Here is an 18,003-nt window from a genome sequence, read left to right on the forward strand (position 1 = left end):
TTTGTCTCGCCCACTGTGGCAAATGAGTATTAAAGTAATTTGTGAATGATAACAGTGGGATCGGGGGAAAAGCGTAAACAAATCTCCTTGACCAGTCAATCGACAGATCATTCCCAAGGGAGTGTTGGTGTGGATGTCTGGATGCAAAGGATTAGCATTTTGTGTTCTTTGGTGTTGCGAATAGGTCTATTTCTGGTGTTGCCCATCTTCTCAAGCCCAGTTTCCACTCATGTGAGGTGGATGCTTGTCTGCTCAGCTTGTCAGATTCTACATTGTCTTTCCCTGTTGGATGAATAGCCTTTAAGGTTATATCTCTGGATGGCCCACCTAATGGTCTTTTGTGCTAGCTTTAGCAGGACAAAGGATTTTGTTCCTCCCTGCCTGTTGAGATAGAAATTCGTTGTGCTGTCCGTTTGAATTAATGATGATTTTCACCAAAGTTGTTTCTGAAAGGCTTTTAAGGATAAGAAACCTTTTCATTTTTAGCTCCAGTACTGCTTCCTCTGTATTCTTGATTCCTTTGATCTTGAGCTTAGCCATATGAGCTCCCCCTCCCATATGTGAGGCGTCTATGGTAATGGTCACTATGGGAGTTGGGGATATGCAATGTCTTCTGGTTGTTACATTTGTTCGGTTCTACCATACCATTTCCTTCTGCACTCTTTGCGTGACAACCACTAGATAATACCATCTCCCTGTGGTTTGTGAGCATTACATCTGGACTCATTCTTGAATTGGTCTCCTATGTCACCGTCCATATGACATTATAGGTATGCAGGGGGACATTTTTTGCAGCATTTTCCCTACCGTCCTCACGGACAGAGACTGACCTTTCTGGTACTGGCGAGTTTCTTGCACTATCAATAGTATCCTTTTCTTGCAAGGGTATGCTTTCACCTCTGTTGAGTTTGTTCTCGCTCCGAGGAAGAGCTTTTCTTGTTCTGGAGTGAGTGATGATTTTGCTTTGTTTATGGAAAACCTCAGTTTGTGGAGTGTTGTTTTTATGTTAAAAGTTTTTATGTTATTTCTACACTTCTGCAGCGAGTTCGCTTTTACCAGCCAGTCGTCAAGGAAAGGACTTACATGTATCCCTTGCCTTCTTAGTTGTTCAGCAACTGCAGCTAAGCACTTTGTAAACACCCATGGTGCTGATTTGATGCTAAATGATAGCACTCTGAATTGATAGTGCGTTCTGTCTACAATGAAGCACAATAATTTGTTGTGCCTGTGGTTCAATGGGATGTGTAGATAGGCACCCTCTAGGTCTATGTCACAACATTGTCTCCCTCTTGAAGCTGCGGAATGACATCTTGCAGAGTTGTCATTTTGATTTTTTGTGTCTTTATGAACTTTTTTAAGAAACAGAGTTTTAGTATAGGACGTAGAGATCCATCTTCCATTGGTATCAGAAAATATGTTGAGTAGTTTCCCTGGTTCATCTCTTTTCTGGGTACTCTCTTTATTGCCTTTTTTTTAAGCACTTCCTTTACGTCTTGTCATGGCCAGGTCTTTTCTTCACTTGTGTGGCTATTGACTGCCAGTTCTTCAACATTGTCTTCTTTTCAGTGGCCAGCCCATCTGTGGTGTCCTTGATGTGGGACCCTGGGGGCCTTCGTTGGGCAAGATTTTCAGTGCAGAGGCAGCTTTTGATGTTCTACAATCTGTTGCTCAAGACTCGCCAACACCCTCTTTTTTTCGAATATTTCCCCATATGTTTTCAGTGTTCTCTTTCAACATTGATGATCTCTATTTCAATGTCTGAGCTCTCCCCTTCGGCTCCTTCAGCGATGTCTTCCTCCTCGCTCGGCAACCCCAGGGAATCTCCTTCTGCTCTCCGTCTTTGTTTTTCTCTTGCTTTCAAGATCTTTGGTTTGAATTCTAGGTATGCTTTACAGTTGTCAGTACTGTGGCCTCCTGGAAGACAAAGATTACACACCTGATGGTTGTCCTTATGGGCAAACCTGTGATGACACTTCAGGCAGAATTTAAAAGGTGTGTTCTTCATATTATATGCAACAGGGGCTCCCTGGAGCCCATGCATTCTCCGGTCTTTCCCTTAGCGTGAAGTCTCTTAACACATTACCTTCCAATCAGATCATGTTATGAACAGTTTATTCTGGAACTTTGGTGTTTTTATCACCGTAAATGGGAGAGCCTTCAGCAATGAAGGAAAAAAAAATCTGAATATGGTGACCATGTGTAGAGGCTTCCGGGGAGGAGCGCATGACGGTGAGAGGTCAGACTAGATACCAAATGGTGGGACAAACAAAAAAAAGAGGAAAGAGAAGAAGGACTAATACACAAGAGAGTTCTGATTCAGCCACTAGGTGGCAGTATAATGCACAGCATGTGAATCCAGAAAAGATTCACAATGCAAATCGTCGCTTGCTCTCAGTGTGCTGTAAGAAGGAGTGAGGTGGGTGCTTCACCGCTCCTATGCCCTCAGCCTGCCCTGGTGGTTTCCCGGATACAGAAACACATCCAGAAAAATCAGGTCTCCTACCTGCGCCAGTTATTCTGGGTATGGGAATACTAGGGCACTCAGAATCGGCTGGGGCAGTCCTCTCCGCCACTGAGCACCACTCTGTGTTTGCGGGGTCTCTGCTTTCAGTTAACACTACTCTGTACCTGCAGGGTCGCTTACATTCCCCAAACTGCCAGCAGCGATTGCCTCACTCACTCAGCACCTACCTGTGTCTACAGGGGTGAGCACCATCTCTTAACATCGCTCTGTGCCTTCAGCAGCCTCTCCACTTTCAATTAACACAGTTCAGAGTGCACAGAATGTCCTAATTACTCAGCACTCCAGTTGCGTGCAGGATTCAAACCTTTCACTTACAGCATTCTGTGAGTGCAGGGGTAACTCCCTTACATCCACCCACTCTGTGCCTGCAGTGGTCTCCTCATCTTTCAGCACTTCTCTGTAATTAAAGGGACAACACTTTCACTTAGCACCACCCTGTGGGGTCACTCCCCCTCTGTGGCTGGAGGTGGCATGTTTAGCTCAACACTGCTGTGTGCTTCCTCTATGACTTCAGGAACCATGCCGCTAAGCTGAGTGTGGCTCATTCCGGATGGTATACCCGCCACTCTGTAACAGGTCCTGGTGCGCTGGTAGTTTCATAACTCTGCCTTGTGCCATTTCCACTAGGTTGGAGAACCATGGTTGTCTGGCCCACTGGGGTGCTACCAGGATTATAGTGCTGGATGCGAGTTTGCATCTCTAGCACCAGTGCTATGAGTGGGACTGGGGAAAAGAGTATGCAAGTTTCCCTGACCATTCTATGGACAGGGTATTCCCATGTGATCTGTGGTTTGGGAACCAGGGTGTGAAACTCTGGCATTTTGGGTTCTCCTGAGATGTAAGTGTGGAGAGGTCCATCTGTCAGACATTGTTTCCACTCTCTTGTTTCAGCTACCACTCGTGTGAAACGCTGGTCTGTCTGTTTAGCCTGTCCACTTTGGTGCTTTGCACTCCTGGCAGATGTAGTGTCACTAGTGTTACCTTTCTCTGAATGGCCCATATTCATGTATCCTGTGCTAGTTTATTCAACCATAGCATTTCCTTGTGTGTCATCATTGTGACAATCACTAGATCTTCCCAGTTAACTGTGATCACTGTGTCTGTGGCCACTGCAGCAGTAGACTCTTGCAGTCTGGCATTGAGTATTAGGGATATTCAGGTGCCACCATGCGCATTAGTTTCCTGACTGGCAAAGGTTGACCCCTTTAGTAAAGGCAAGTTTGCTCTGTCAGTTCCAGGACCCTACTTGCTACTGGAAATGCCATGGCTTGTCTGGAGTTAAGTCTTGCTACAAGAAAGTTTTTTTCCCCTCTCCAGGATAGGGAATGAGTACTCTTGTTTTATGGAGAATCCTATCCTGTGGAGTGTCCTCATCACTACATATATGCACTTGTGGCAGTGCTTGGCTTTCACCAGCCATTCGCCCAGGTTACAACATACACACTTTCTCAAATCTTCTCTGGAATGCTACCACTAAAGCAAGACATTTTGTGAAAAATGTTAGTACAGATTTTATTCCAGAAGGTAAGTACTCTGAGCGGATAATGTGCATTGCCTATGATGAACCTCAGGAAGCTCTTGAGCTCGCTGTTCATAGGCATATGCAGGTATGCATACTAAAGATTTATAAATGCCATATGTCTCCCGCTACAGACCCAGGATGACCTCCGGAAGAGATGTCATCTTGGTAAATCTGTTTATATCTATAATAATGTGTTTGAGTGTCTTGTCCAGTTTTGGTACCAGGAAGTAAACAGAATAGACCTTTGATTCTTCTTCTGATGTTGGTGCCTTCTCTATGACCTTTTTCTACAGCAAGTCTGTGTGTTCCTCTCTGCTGCAGGTCTTTGCCCTTAGTCTGATCATAGGGGTTTTTGTAATAATTCTATGCAGTAGCTGTACTGGATGACGTTTAAGATTCATTTGTCTGAGGTGATTGCACTTCACTCCGGGAGGAATCCTCAGATTCTCCATCTAACGTCTTAGTCTGTCTTGGGGCTGAGTAAGTAGATGGAGTAAATGCCTTTTCCCTCCTGGGGTGATGGAACTAGTTGTATCACTGCCTTTTTAATCAAAACCTGCACTTCCTTTTGCAGCAGCCTTTTGTGTTTCTGGCTGATGTGTTGGTGTGGTGGAAATATTAGAAGAGTGTTATGGAACTCCAGGTTACTTCCACAAACAAAGATAAATAGCACATTCTTGTCCTAGGTTATTTCTGGCCATTGGGGAAGATATAACCTTAATCGTCCCAACAGGTTTTGTGTGATTTTTAGGGTGGGGGGTCATTAGCACGTAATTTTCTGAGGCTGTCGTGCCCCTATTTTGGTTGCCTCTGTATTTTCTGCGGTTATTTCCACAGACTCTACTTCAGCAGTATGCTTTCAGGCTTTTATTCTTACAGGGAACTACCACTGTGGTTGGTACTGCTGACTTTGTCTGGTAGCTGCTATTTTATCAGCTTCTTGTGTTGAAAACCAGACATTTGGTGCTTATTTTGTAGTGTCCCAAGGTCTTCACTATTTCGGCGTCCTAACGTTTCTCAAACAGAAAATCTACCTGTGGCCTGAACAGGTGTTCCCAGCCAAAGAGTAGACCCATAATGGTGTTGCCGTACTTTAGGCCTCTATCCACACACATCTGCAAAAAAGGACACGTGTTGGGCTCACAAGAGGCCGCATCAAGAGCATACCTGATAACAGCATTAGAAATGATTTCCTTTTTACATAATTTCTTTCCCTCTTGGCTATTGAGAGGTGTTTGATAAGTACAGATTTACTACTCTGAACTCCACATCTACATACCATATTATATATATATATATATGGAAAATGTCACTTACCCAGTGTACATCTGTTCTTGGCATTAGTCGCTGTAGATTCACATGCTGTGCACATCCCGCCATCTGGTGTTGGGCTCGGAGTGCTACAAGTTGTTTTTCTTCGAAGAAGTCTTTTTTCGAGTCACGAGACCGAGGGACTCCTCCCATTTCGACTCCATCTTAGATTGTTTTCCCCGCAGAGGGTGAGGTAGGAGTTGTGTATGCTAGTAATAGTGCCCAAGCAATGGAGTGAATACGTATGTACATAATGAAGTTTAAAGTAATATATTTACAAACTTACAAATGTTCAAGATCAACTTCTAAACGGCTACAGGCTCCTGGGGAGGCGGGTGGGCGCATGTGAATCTGCAGCGACTAATGCCACGAACAGATGTACACTGGGTAAGTGACATTTTCCGTTCGATGGCATGTGTAGCTGCAGATACACATGCTGTGCATAGACTAGTAAGCAGTTATCTCCCCAAAAGCGGTGGTTCAGCCTGTAGGAGTTGAAGTTGTTTGAAATAATGTTCGTAGTACAGCTTGACCTACTGTGGCTTGTTGTGCCGTTAACACATCTACACTGTAGTGTTTGGTAAATGTATGAGGCGTAGACCATGTTGCTGCCTTACATATTTCGTTCATTGGAATATTTCCTAGAAAGGCCATGGTAGCACCTTTTTTTCTGGTTGAGTGTGCCTTTGGTGTAATAGGCAGCTCTCTCTTTGCTTTAAGATAGCAGGTTTGAATACACTTAACTATCCATCTAGCAATGCCTTGTTTAGAAATTGGATTCCCTGTATGAGGTTTTTGGAAAGCAATAAATAGTTGTTTTGTTTTTCGAATTAGTTTTGTTCTGTCAATGTAGTACATTAGTGCTCTTTTGATGTCTAATGTATGCAGTGCTCTTTCAGCTACAGAATCTGGCTGTGGGAAGAACACTGGTAATTCTACCGTTTGATTCAAGTGGAACGGTGAGATCACTTTTGGTAACATTTTTGGATTTGTCCGTAGAACTACTTTATGCTTGTGTATTTGAATAAATGGTTCTTGTATGGTAAATGCTTGAATTTCACTCACTCTTCTTAGAGATGTGATGGCAATCAAAAATGCAACTTTCCATGTTAAGTATTGCATTTCACAAGAGTGCATGGGCTCAAAAGCTGGACCCATGAGTCGTGTTAAGACAATGTTGAGGTTCCATGAAGGAACTGGTGGTGTTCGTGGTGGTATAATTCTCTTTAGGCCTTCCATAAATGCTTTTATGACTAGTATCCTAAATAATGAAGTTGAGTGCGTAATTTGCAGGTAGGCTGAAATTGCGGTAAGATGTATCTTTATTGAAGAGAAAGTTAGCTTTGACTTTTGCAATTGTAGTAAGTATCCTACTATATCTTTGGCAGATGCGTGTAAGGGTTGAATTTGATTATTATGGCAGTAATAAACAAATCTTTTCCACTTATTTGCATAGCAGTTTCTAGTGGTAGGTTTCCTAGCTTGTCTTATGACCTCCATACATTCTTGTGTGAGGTCTAAGTGTCCGAATTCTAGGATTTCAGGAACCAAATTGCTAGATTCAGCGATGCTGGATTTGGATGTCTGATCTGTTGTTTGTGTTGTGTTAACAGATCTGGTCTGTTTGGTAGTTTGACATGAGGTACTACTGAGAGGTCTAGTAGTGTTGTGTACCAAGGTTGTCTTGCCCATGTCGGTGCTATTAGTATGAGTTTGAGTTTGTTTTGACTCAATTTGTTTACTAGATATGGAAGGAGTGGGAGAGGGGGAAAAGCGTAAGCAAATATCCCTGACCAGCTCATCCATAACGCATTGCCCTGAGACTGATCTTGTGGGTACCTGGATGCGAAGTTTTGGCATTTTGAGTTTTCCTTTGTTGCAAATAGATCTATTTGTGGTGTTCCCCACATTTAGAAGTAAGTGTTTAGTATTTGGGGGTGAATCTCCCATTCGTGGATCTGTTGGTGATCCCGAGAGAGATTGTCTGCTAACTGGTTCTGAATTCCTGGAATAAATTGTGCTATTAGGCGAATGTGGTTGTGAATCGCCCAATGCCATATTTTCTGTGTTAGGAGACACAACTGTGTCGAGTGTGTGCCTCCCTGTTTGTTTAGGTAATACATTGTTGTCATGTTGTCTGTTTTGACAAGAATGTGTTTGTGGCTTATTATGGGTTGAAATGCTTTGAGCGCTAGAAATACCGCTAACAGTTCTAAGTGATTTATGTGAAACTGTTTTTGCTGTATGTCCCATTGTCCTTGGATGCTGTGTTGATTGAGGTGCGCTCCCCACCCTATCATGGAAGCATCTGTTGTTATTACGTATTGTGGCACTGGGTCTTGGAAAGGCGCCCTTGGTTTAAATTTATACTGTTCCACCATTGAAGCGAGATGTATGTTTGGCGGTCTATCAACACCAGATCTAGAAGCTGACCCTGTGCTTGTGACCATTGTGATGCTAGGCACTGTTGTAAGGGCCGCATGTGCAACCTTGCGTTTGGGACAATGGCTATGCATGAAGACATCATGCCTAGTAGTTTCATCACCAGTTTGACTTGTATCTTTTGATTTGGATACATGGTCTGTATTACATTGTGAAATGTGTGAACTCTTTGTGGACTTGGAGTGGCAATCCCTTTGGCTGTGTTGATTGTTGCTCCTAAGTATTTCTGTGTTTGACACGGCAGAAGGTGTGACTTTGTGTAGTTGATTGAGAAACCTAGTTTGTGGAGGATTTTAATAGCAATGCCTGAACCTCTAGTCCTAGAAGTTCTATATGTTGTTTTGACATATTGTGTGTTTTCGGTGGGACGTTTGGAGGGAATTTGAGAAATTCTATGCAATAACCATGCTGGATAATTGCTAGGACCCAAGTGTCTGTTGTTATTTCCTCCCAATGTTTGTAAAATTTGGTTAGTCTCCCCCCCACAGATGTTATGTGTTGGGGATGTGTGACTTGGAAGTCACTGTTTGTTTTGAGGAGTTTTGGGACTTTGGAACTTTCCTCTATTCTTTTGGAATTGTCCCCCTCTATATTGTCCCCGAAAACTTCCCCGCTGATACTGGCTCTGGTAAGTGGGTCTTGTCTGTGAGGTTGTGGGTTCTGTGCTTTGTCCTCAAAACCCCCCTCTAAACTGTGTTTTTCAAAATGTGCCTCTGCCCTGTGGGGAGTAGAGTGCGCCCATGGCTTTGGCCATGTCAGTGTCTTTTGTACGTTTTTCGATCGCAGTGTCCACCTCCGGCCCAAACAACTGCTGTCCGTTGAATGGCATATTCAGCACAGCTTGCTGTATTTCTGGTTTAAATCCTGATGTACGCAGCCATGCATGTCTCCTTATTGTTACTGCTGTGTTGACAGTTCTAGCAGCTGTGTCTGCAGCATCCATTGCTGACCGTATCTGATTGTTGGAGATACTCTGTCCTTCTTCTACTACTTGCTGCACTCTCTTTTGGAACTCCTTGGGCAAATGTTCTATAAAGTGTTGCATTTCGTCCCAATGGGCCCTATCGTATCTGGCCAACAAAGCCTGTGAATTGGCAATACGCCACTGGTTTGCTGCCTGTGCCGCCACCCTTTTGCCTGCTGCGTCGAATTTTCTACTTTCTTTATCTCGAGGTGGTGCATCTCCTGAAGTATGTGAGTTTGCTCTTTTGCGCGCAGCCCCTACTACAACTGAGTCCGGTGTTAGCTGTTGTGTGATGTACACGGGGTCTGTTGGTGGCGGTTTATATTTTTTCTCCACTCTTGGAGTAATGGCCCTTCCTTTTACAGGCTCTTCAAACACTTGTTTGGAGTGTTTTAGCATTCCGGGTAGCATAGGAAGACTTTGATACTGGCTGTGTGTGGACGACAGTGTGTTAAAAAGAAAGTCGTCTTCAATGGGCTCAGCATGCAGGCTGACATTATAAAATGCCGCTGCTCTCGACACCACCTGTGCGTAGGCTGTACTATCCTCTGGTGGCGACGGTCTAGCTGGATAACATTCAGGACTATTATCTGACACTGGTGCGTCATAAAGGTCCCATGCGTCAGGGTCATCTTGACTCATTCCTGTAGGAGTTGGGGATTACATCATTGGTGGAGTGGCTACCGGTGATGGTTGCGGAGAGCATTGTGGAGATGGTGGCGGGGTTACTTGTTTAGCCACCTTTGCCTGTGGCTGCTTGTCTTTTTCCTGAAAGGCAAGTTTGCGTTTCATTTTAATCGGAGGGAGAGTACTGATCTTCCCTGTTTCTTTTTGGAGCCTTCTTTGTGTATAGTCTGGCTCTATTGTTTCCAATTCCTGTCCAAATCTATGTGTCTTCATTTTTGTGGACAGTCCTTGTTCCTCAGTGTAGGAACTCGTTTTCGGTTCCAAGGCCGGATGTTTCGGTATCGAAACCTTTTCGGCTGCTTTTTTCGGTTCCGACGAAACCTTCTTTACTTTCGGCGTCGTGGTCTCTCGGTGCTGACCCATTTCGGTGCCGCTATCTCGGTGCCGAACCTGCTCGGAGCCACTATCTCGAGCCCGAGATTGCTGTGTGGCGCTATCTCGACCGGAGTCGGATGACTTCGCCCCCAGCGTGCCCTTTTTCGGTGCCGATGATCGGTCAACTATTTTTCGGGTTAAGCCATGGCCTGTTGGCGGTGGCGTCCCCTGGGCTTTAGTGGTTTTTTCGTGAGTTTTGTGTTTCGACGTCTTACTCACGGTTTTCGGCGTTTCTTCGGGATCGATCTCATCCGAGTCCGATTCATGGATGGAGAATGTTTCTTCCTCCTCCTCGAAACGCTCTTGTCCTGTCGGCGCCGACGCCATTTGCAGTCTCCTTGCTCTTCGGTCTCTTAGTGTCTTCCTGGACCGAAACGCTCGACAGGCTTCACAAGTATCTTCCTTGTGTTCCGGCGACAAACACAAGTTACAGACCAGATGCTGATCTGTATATGGATACTTGTTATGGCATTTTGGGCATGGAATGGGGTCCGTTCCATCAGCCTTGAAGAGACACGTGGCCGGGCCGACCAGGCCCCGACGGGGGATCGAAAAAACCCCGAAGGGCCACCGGAGCTCTTCAAAAGTCGTGTCGATCTGTTGTAACTAACCCGATACCGAACGCAAACAATACCGACGATTTTTCTGAGATTCTAACTAACTTTCCGACCCGAAACACAGAGCGAAAAGGAACACGTCCGAACCCGATGGCGGAAAAAAACCAATCTAAGATGGAGTCGACGCCCATGCGCAATGGAGCCGAAATGGGAGGAGTCCCTCGGTCTCGTGACTCGAAAAGACTTCTTCGAAGAAAAACAACTTGTAACACTCCGAGCCCAACACCAGATGGCGGGATGTGCACAGCATGTGTATCTGCAGCTACACATGCCATCGAACATATATATATATATATAGTAAACAAATGAGATGTTCATGCAATGTATTGAAAATGTCACTTACCCAGTGTACATCTGTTCGTGGCATTAGTCGCTGCAGATTCACATGTTTGGCACAGTCCGCTGCCTGGTGTTGGGCTCGGAGTATTACAAGTTGTTTTTCTTCGAAGAAGTCTTTTTTGGTCACGGGACCGAAGGACTCCTCCCTCTTCGGCTCCATTGCGCATGGGCGTCGACTCCATCTTAGATTGTTTTCCCCGCAGAGGGTGAGGATGGAGTTGTTTGCTATAAATAGTGCCCATGCAATGGAGTGAATATGTATGTACGTTAAGAGTTTATAATAATTATTTACAAATGTACAGATTTTAAGATTTATGATCTACTTCTAAACGGCTACAGGCTTCCTGGGGAGGTGGGAGGGTACATGTGAATCTGCAGCGACTAATGCCACGAACAGATGTACACTGGGTAAGTGACATTTTCAGTTTGATGGCATATGTTGCTGCAGATACACATGTTTGGCATAGACTATAAAGCAGTTACCTCCCCTAAAAGCGGTGGTTTAGCCTGTAGGAGTTGAAGTAGTTTGGAATAATGTTCTTAGTACAGCTTGGCCCACTGTAGCTTGTTGTGCATTTAGTACGTCTACACAGTAGTGTTTAGTAAACGTATGAGGCGTAGACCAGGTTGCAGCCTTACATATTTCGCTCATAGGAATGTTTCCTAGAAAGGCCATTGTAGCACCTTTCTTTCTGGTTGAGTGTGCCTTTGGTGTAATAGGCAATTCTCTTTTGGCTTTAAGATAGCATGTTTGAATACATCTGACTATCCATCTAGCAATGCCTTGTTTAGAGATTGGATTTCCTATGTGTGGTTTTTGAAAAGCTATGAACAGTTGTTTTGTTTTCCTGATTAGCTTTGTTCTGTCAATGTAGTACATTTGTGCTCTTTTGATGTCTAATGTATGTAGTGCCCTTTCAGCCACGGAATTTGGTTGTGGGAAGAACACTGGCAATTCTACTGTTTGATTTAAATGGAATGGTGAGATTACTTTTGGCAGAAATTTTGGATTTGTTCTTAGAACTATTTTATTGTTGTGTATTTGAATAAATGGTTCTTGTATGGTAAATGCCTGTATTTCACTTACTCTTCTGAGGGATGTGATTGCAATGAGAAATGCGACTTTCCAGGTTAGATATTGCATTTCACAGGAATGCATGGGTTCGAAAGGTGGACCCATGAGTCTTGTTAAGATGATGTTAAGATTCCATGAAGGAACTGGTGGTGTTCTTGGTGGTATAATTCTTTTTAGCCCTTCCATGAATGCTTTAATAACTGGTATTCTAAATAGAGACGATGAATGAGTAGTTTGTAGGTAAGCAGATATTGCTGCGAGGTGTATTTTTATAGATGAAAAAGCGAGATTTGCTTTTTGCAAATGTAGTAAGTATCCTACTATGTCTTTCGTAGAGGCATGTAATGGTTGTATTTGATTGGCATGGCAGTAGTAAACAAATCTTTTCCACTTAGATGCATAGCAGTGTCTAGTGGAAGATTTTCTAGCTTGTTTTATGACCTCCATGCATTCTTGTGTGAGGTCTAAGTGTCCGAATTCTAGGATTTCAGGAGCCAAATTGCCAGATTCAATGATGCTGGGTTTGGATGCCTGATCTGTTGTTTGTGTTGTGTTAACAGATCTGGTCTGTTGGGTAGTTTGACATGCGGTACTAGTGAAAGGTCTAGTAGAGTTGTATACTAAGGTTGTCTTGCCCATGTGGGTGCTATCAGTATGAGTTTGAGTTGGTTTTGACTCAACTTGTTTACTAGATATGGAAGGAGAGGGAGAGGGGGAAAAGCGTATGCAAATATCCCTGACCAACTCATCCATAGAGCATTGCCTTGTGATTCGCGGTGTGGGTACCTGGATGCGAAGTTTTGGCATTTTGAGTTTTCTTTTGTTGCGAACAAATCTATCTGGGGTGTTCCCCAAATTTGAAAGTACTTGTTCAGAACTTGGGGGTGAATTTCCCATTCGTGGACTTGTTGGTGGTCTCGCGAAAGGTTGTCTGCTAGTTGGTTTTGTATTCCTGGAATAAATTGTGCTATTAGGCGAATGTTGTTGTGAATCGCCCACTGCCAAATTTTTTGTGTTAGGAGGCACAATTGTGTTGAGTGTGTTCCTCCTTGTTTGTTTAAATAATACATTGTTGTCATGTTGTCTGTTTTGACAAGAATGTATTTGTGTGTTATTATGGGTTGAAAGGCTTTTAACGCTAGAAATACTGCTAACAGTTCTAGGTAATTGATATGAAATTTTGTTTGGTGTATATCCCATTGTCCTTGAATGCTGTGGTGATTGAGGTGTGCTCCCCACCCTGTCATGGAAGCATCTGTTGTTATAACGTATTGAGGCACTGGGTCCTGAAATGTCCGCCCTTTGTTTAAATTTTTGCTGTTCCACCATAGAAGCGAGAGGTATGTTTGGCGGTCTACCAACACCAGATCTTGAAGTTGACCCTGTGCCTGTGACCATTGTGATGCTAGGCACTGTTGTAAGGGTCGCATGTGTAGTCTTGCGTTTGGGACAATGGCTATGCATGATGACATCATGCCTAGAAGTTTTAGCACAAATTTTGCTTGTATCTTTTGGTTTGGAAACATAGCACTTATTACCTTGTGGAATGCCTGCACTCTTTGTGGACTTGGAGTGGCAATTCCCTTTGATGTGTTGATGGTTGCTCCTAGATATTGTTGTGTCTGACACGGTTCTAGGTGTGATTTTGTATAGTTGATGGAAAACCCCAGTTTGTGAAGGGTTTGTATGACACATGTGGTGTCGTTTGCGCATTTTTTTACTGTGTTGGTCTTGATTAGCCAATCGTCTAGGTAAGGGAACACATGTATCTGTTGTCTCCTGATGTGTGCTGCTACTACTGCTAGACATTTTGTGAACACTCTTGGTGCAGTTGTTATTCCGAATGGCAACACTTTGAATTGGTAATGTATTCCTTTGAATACGAACCGTAGGTACTTTCTGTGAGAAGGGTGTATTGGTATATGAAAGTACGCATCCTTTAGGTCTAATGTGGTCATGTAATCTTGCTGTTTGAGCAGTGGAATGATGTCTTGTAGTGTGACCATGTGAAAATGGTCCGATATGATGTAGGTATTTAGTGTCCTGAGATCTAATATTGGTCTTAATGTTTTGTCTTTTTTTGGAATTAGAAAGTACAGGGAGTAAACTCCTGTGTTTTTTTGTTGTACTGGTACTAACTCTATTGCATCCTTTTGCAGTAGTGCTTGAACTTCTAGTCCTAAAAGTTCTAAATGTTGTGGTGACATTTTGCGTGTTTTGGGAGGGATGTTTGGGGGGAATTTGTGGAATTCTATGCAATAGCCATGTTGGATTATTGCTAATACCCAATTGTCTGTTGTAATCTGTTGCCAAGATTGGTAGAATTGGCTTAGTCTTCCCCCCACTGGTGTTGAGTGAAGGGGTTGCGTGACTTGAAAGTCACTGTTTAGGTGGAGGTGTTTTTGGAGTCTGGAATCTTCCCCTACTCCTTGGGAATTGACCCCCTCTATATCCCCTGAAACCTCCCCTTTGGAAGGAACCCTGATATGGTGTGGTTCTTGTTTGTTGGCTGGTGGTGTCTGTGGGTTGGCCACGAAACCCCCCTCTAAATGGAGTTTTTCTAAAAGAGCCTCTGCTCTGCGGGGAGTAGAGTGCGCCCATGGCCTTGGCCGTGTCTGTGTCCTTTTTAAGTTTTTCAATGGCTGTGTCCACTTCAGGGCCAAAAAGTTGTTTTTCGTTGAAGGGCATATTAAGGACAGCCTGCTGGATTTCAGGTTTGAAGCCTGAAGTGCGGAGCCAAGCGTGTCTCCTTATGGTGACAGCAGTGTTGACTGTTCTCGCTGCAGTATCGGCTGCGTCCAGTGAAGAGCGGATTTGATTGTTTGAGATCGTTTGTCCCTCTTCAACTATTTGCTGCGCCCTTTTTTGGTATTCTTGGGGAAGATGGTCTACGAGAAGTTGCATCTCATCCCAGTGAGCGCGGTCATATCTGGCCAGCAGCGCTTGAGAATTTGCGATGCGCCACTGGTTGGCTGCCTGTGATGCTACTCTTTTTCCTGCCGCATCAAATTTTCTGCTTTCTTTGTCCGGAGGTGGGGCGTCGCCAGATGTATGGGAATTTGCTCTTTTGCGAGCTGCCCCTACTACTACGGAGTCAGGTGGTAACTGCGAAGTAATAAACACTGGATCTGTGGGTGGTGGTTTGTATTTTTTATCCACCCTTGGGGTGATGGCTCTTGATTTTACGGGCTCTTCAAAAATTTGTTTTGCGTGCCGTAACATCCCTGGTAGCATTGGGAGACATTGATATTGGCTATGTGTACCCGAGAGGGTGTTAAATAAAAAATCATCCTCTATAGGATCGGAATACAGTTGGACATTGTGGAATTCTGCAGCCCTAGCCACCAGTTGTGAGTATGAGGTACTGTCCTCTGGCGGTGACGGCTTTGTGGGGTATGAATCTGGATCATTGTCCGGCACTGGGGTGTCGTATAGGTCCCAAGCGTCTTGATCCTGATTATATTGACTTATGGTAGTTTGCGCTGGTGAGTGCATTTGTGGCGGTGTTTGTGCCGGCGAAGCCTGTTGTAGTGGAGAGGGCGGAGGCGTGACTTTTTTAACCACTTTGGCTTGTGGTTGTGCGTCATCCTTGAGGAGACTGATCCTTCTTTTCCTCATTATTGGGGGAAGGGTTGATATCTTCCCTGTGTCTTGCTGGATGTACAGTCTCTTTTGTGTGTAGTCTGATTCTACACTTTGGAGCTCTTGTCCAAATCTGTGCATCTGGCCACTTATTCCTTGTTCCTCTGAGTAGGATGAAGGTGTGGTATTTTTCGGCGCCGAGAGAGAATCTTTTTTCGGTTTCGGCACCGACAGAATTTTTGTTCCTTTCGGCATGGATTCTCGGTGCCGATGTTTTTCGGTGCCGGTATCTTGTTTTTGTCTCTCGGAGCCGCTATCTCGGCTCCGAGGTTGCTCCATGGCGGTCCCTCGACCGGAGTCGGGTGTCTTCGCTATGGGCGTGCCCTTTTTCGGCGCCTTCGACGGGTCGCCTGTTTTATGGGTCGAGCCATGGCCTGTTGGCAGTGGCGTCCCCTGGGCTTTCGTTTTGTCGATGGTTTTACTTTTCGACGTCTTACTTACAGTTTGTTGCTGTTGTTCGACGTCGGAGTCTCCGGATTCTGAGTCCGGAACCGAGAATGTTTCCTCTTCGTCGTCGAAACGTTGTTTTGTCGGAGTGGACGCCATTTGTAGACGCCTGGCTCTTCGGTCTTGGAGTGTTTTTCTGGACCGGAAGGCTCGACAGGCCTCACAGGTATCCTCCTTGTGCCCGGGGGACAAGCACAAGTTACAGACCAAGTGCTGATCTGTATAAGGATACTTACTGTGACATTTTGGGCAGAAACGGAACGGGGTCCGTTCCATCGGCTTCGATGTCGCACGCGGTCGGGCCGACCAGGCCCCGATGGGGGAATCGAAGCTACCCCAAAGTCTTCCGATGATCGGTGTCGATGTACCTAACTATCCCGATACCGAACGGAACAATACCGACGCTTTCTTCCGAGATTCTGACTAACTTTCCGAACCGAAACACGGAGCGAAAAGGAATACGTCCGAACCCGACAGCGGAAAAAAACAATCTAAGATGGAGTCGACGCCCATGCGCAATGGAGCCGAAGAGGGAGGAGTCCTTCGGTCCCGTGACCAAAAAAGACTTCTTCGTAGAAAAACAACTTGTAATACTCCGAGCCCAACACCAGGCAGCGGACTGTGCCAAACATGTGTATCTGCAGCAACATATGCCATCGAACATACATATTTACAATATATAGTACTACAACGGCCACAGGCTTCTGGGGAGGAGGGAGGGCGCATGTGAATCTACAGCACTACATGCCACAAACAGATGTCTACTGGGTAAGTAACATTTTCCGTTCGATGGCCATGTGAAGCTGTAGATACACATGCTTTGCATAGACTGTAAAGCAGTCCCCTCCCAAAATAGGCAGTAGCTAGTCTGTAGGAGTTGGAATAGTTTGAAATAGTGTTTTAAGTACTGCCTGTCCAGTGTTTGCTTGTTGGCGAGATAACACATTCCCACAGTAGTGTTTAGTAAATGTGTGTGGTGTAGATCATGTGGCTGCTTTACATATATCTGCCATTGGTATATTTCATAAGAATGCCATTGAAGCTCCTTTTTTTCTAATAGAATGTGCTTTAGGAGTTACTAGTAACTGTCTTTTAGCTTTCAGATAGCAAGTTTGAATACACTTTACTATCAATCTGGCTGATCCATGTTTTGAAAAAGGATTACCTTTCTGAGGCTGCTGAAATACCACAGACTTGGTTAGATTTTCAGAAATGTTTTGTTCTATCTATATAGTACATGAGATCTCTTTTAATTTGAAGTGTGTGAAGAGCTCTTTCAGCAACTGAATCTGGCTGTGGAAAGAAGACTGGCAATTCCACTAACTTATTGATATGAAACTGTGAAACCACTCTTAGTAGGAATTTTGGATTTGTCCTAAGAACTATTTTGTTATTGTGAATTTGAAAGAAAGGTTCTTCTAAAGTGAATGCTTGAATTTCACTAACTCTTCTTAAAGCAGTGATTGCTACTAAAAAGGCAACCTTCCATGATAAAAGCTGAAGAGGGCAAAAGTGCATGGGTTCAAATGGCGGGCCCATAAGTCTTGTGAGCACAATGTTAAGATTCCAGACAGGAGCTTGTGGAGCTGTAGGTGGAATAATCCTTTTAAGACCTTCTATAAGAGCCTTTATAACAGGAATCCTAAACAGGGAGGTATGTTGTCTGTTTTGAAGGTAAGCAACCATTTTTGTTAAATGGATTCTAATAGAGGAGTATGCAAGACTTGCTTTTTGTAAGTATAGCAAATAGCAAACAATATCCTGTACTGAAGCCTTAAGTGGGTTAATGCTTTTGGGTTGACAAAAGTAGACAAAATGCTTCCATATAGCTGCATAACACCGTATAGTTGCGGGTTCGCCTGCTTCCTTTAGAATATCCATATATTCAGATGGTAGCTGTAAGTAGCCAAATTCTATGACTTCAGGAGCCAAATCGCCAGGTTGTGTATACTATGATTGAGATGGCTATTTGACCTTTGTTTTGAGTCAACAGATCTGGTCTGTTTGGTAGTTTGTGATATGGTACTACAGACAGATCCAACAGTGATGTGTACCAAT

General features: G+C 44.2%; 1 protein-coding gene across 1 annotated transcript in view; it reads right to left on the minus strand.

Annotated features, from left to right (window-relative positions):
- The window catches only part of PLEKHH3 (pleckstrin homology, MyTH4 and FERM domain containing H3), a 264,118-nt gene that overhangs the window by 37,553 nt on the left and 208,562 nt on the right, over positions 1 to 18,003 (minus strand). The gene's annotated exons all lie outside the window — the stretch shown is intronic.

This window comes from Pleurodeles waltl, chromosome 6 (genome assembly GCF_031143425.1).
Source record: "Pleurodeles waltl isolate 20211129_DDA chromosome 6, aPleWal1.hap1.20221129, whole genome shotgun sequence".
Classification (NCBI taxonomy): domain Eukaryota; kingdom Metazoa; phylum Chordata; class Amphibia; order Caudata; family Salamandridae; genus Pleurodeles; species Pleurodeles waltl.